The 2714-nt window shown below is 39.0% G+C and overlaps 1 pseudogene; it reads right to left on the bottom strand.

Moving 5' to 3' along the window:
• Nucleotides 1–295: 295 nt before the first annotated feature.
• LOC118841850 lies at nucleotides 296–1409 on the bottom strand (annotated as a pseudogene).
• Nucleotides 1410–2714: the final 1305 nt, after the last annotated feature.

Raw genomic sequence — 2714 nt, forward strand, 5'->3', positions numbered from 1 at the left:
TTAAAAAATTTTTCTAGCAGACAATTTATATAAATCCCCCTTTAATTTAGTGTGAAAACTTCCCATGATAAACTACTTAAAGAGCAGCTTTGGTCAAGAATGGAATGAAGTAGCCAATCAAAAAGACATCACTGCTGATTTTTTTTAAACCAATACATTCCCCAATTATGTTCAAAAAACAAAATATCTGCAAGGGGTATTTTCTCAGTTTTGACTCATGGTAGGGTCTTTCCCATCTTCAAGCAAATACTGGAGCTGCATTATGTCTGTCATGCTAGAGAATGGAAATACAATTTCATGTGATTCCTAGGCCCTGGATCAAAGATTCTAAAGTCTTGAAATCCCAAACTGTCATTGCTTCATCAATGCCAGTGGTGCAAAATTTTGGGGCAGTCTTTGTTGTCTACTTCAGAAATAGACACTTGGGTGATACTGTTTTGGTGTGGCATGTCTAGAACAGTGTGGGGATCCCCAGTCATTGTTTACTTGTCCATGTTGCAGAAGCATTCCATGGCAGAGATGTTGCCCTAGGTGCTCTGTTTTGGAATTTCTAATTTGGAGACCAAGGTCAAGGGGCCATGATCATCATAATTAAACAGTATTGGGCAGCAGTCATGGCCAGCAGCCAGCACACTATTCTAAGAGACAAATGACACATTCAGGAATGAGAGGAACTCTGTTTCCAGCTGTGAAACCGTCATGTTTTTAGAGGCATCAGCAACCCATACAGTACTATCATGACTGACCCAAGCAAGGCAATTCCCACTGGCAGAGAAACTAACTCTGTGGATCCAACCACCACTTCTGGTACCACCAAACTCAGACATCAGTTGACCAAAAGGCATCTTGGTATCCTGTGGAGTACTGGCTGGCTTTTGATCAACTTCTTTAATGTAGGCAGAAAAAACTTTGCATTTGAAGTCACAAGATCCAGCAGCCATCAAAACATTGTTGGGGAGAAAATCTGAACTAAGGACAGTAGAACAAACTGGTTTTTTATGTGTTTGTTCACCCCCCCAGTCATTTTCAGACTCAAAGTAGTACAGAGAAATCAGTCAAGCTCCACTACCCGTGGCAAATTTCTTCTCGTGGAGAGACCATTTCACAAAGTGGCTGCACAGTTAATACTCAGGATCACCAGGGTTGATTTCCTGATGCCATCTTTTTGAGTCCAGTCATAGGCATTATGGTCTGCACCACATACAATTGGATCACTCTTGGGAGGCCAGTCAGTATCTGTGATGTGTACATTATGTTCCTTCAGTTCATGGGCATTGGTTTCCATTCTTATTGTATATGTGGACTTCATGATTATTAGGGCTGAGGGCAATCTGAGTACAGTCTCTTTTCCAAGCATGGTAGGTGATTGGCTCTAGTAAAAATTGATGTAAGGACATTATTCTTAGTGTTTTCAAAAGGAAAAAAAACAGCTGGCTGGGGAGGGTGAGGACAAGCTACAAAGCGGAGGATTCATGAACTCTGGTCAGTTGATGGTAATAAGCTCCAGCAGGCAGTGGGAGGAAGGAAGCCAGGAGGGAGTGGCTGACAGGGGGAAATGTAGTTTCTTTTTTTTTTTTTTTTGAGGAGGGGAAGGCAGGGCAATTGGGGTTAAGCGATTTGCCCAAAGTCACACAGATAGTAAGTATGTCAAATGTCTGAGGCCGAATTTGAACTCAGATCCTCCTGACTCCAGGGCCAGGGCTCTATTCACTGTGCCACCTAGCTGCCCCAGAAATGCAGTTTCTGAAAAAGAATTTGCTAGTTAATCAAAAAGTATTAAGTACCCACTATGAGTTAGATGCTGGGTAAAAAAAATTACAACAAAATGAGGCAATTAATACTGACAGAGGGTTGACATTCTCATGGGGGAAACAATATATATATATATATATATATATATATATATATATATATATATATATATACATACATATATATATACACACACACATATATATATATACACATACACACATACATATATATATACACCCATCTATATAAATGTATATATAATTTATATATAATACCATATTAAGTATTTGCATATTTTCACATGTGTATATTTATATATACACATATTGCATACTTTATATCTATATGTATACATGTATATAAATATACTTATGCTGTGTATATATACTTTATGTGTATGTTGCACATATACATATAAATGCTATACTCATTTCTGTATATGTTTACCTACATATATCTCTACACGTCTTTGTGTGTAAAGTTAAATACAAGGGATTGGGGGCAGCTTGCCACTAGCAGTTGATCATGAAAGGTTTCATGCAAAGATGATGGTGTTTTAGCAGCTTCTTAGAAGAAGAGACAGACCATGTGAGGTTTCAGTCGGGAGAGAGGGCTTTCCAGGCATGGGAGATAGATGGTGCAAAGGCATAGAGACAGGAGACCAAGTGTTCTGCATGTGGAACAGACCAGGGACAGTTTGGCTAAGTAGCAGAGTTTAGAAGAAGGAATAATGTCCAATGATGCTAAAAAAAAAAAGAAATAGATTAGAGCCATATTGTGTAAGACTTCAAAAGCTGATTAGAGTTTATATTTTATCCTACAGACAGTACGAAGCCATTGGAGTAGGTTGACCAGGGGAGTTCCGTGATCTGTGGTCATGTTAAGTTAATCTGATAGCACTTTTAGGGATGGACTGGAACGATGAGAGACTTGAGGCAGGTGACCAGTTAGGAGTCTAT

Source organism: Trichosurus vulpecula, chromosome 1, assembly GCF_011100635.1.
Source record: "Trichosurus vulpecula isolate mTriVul1 chromosome 1, mTriVul1.pri, whole genome shotgun sequence".
NCBI classification, from domain to species: Eukaryota; Metazoa; Chordata; class Mammalia; order Diprotodontia; family Phalangeridae; genus Trichosurus; species Trichosurus vulpecula.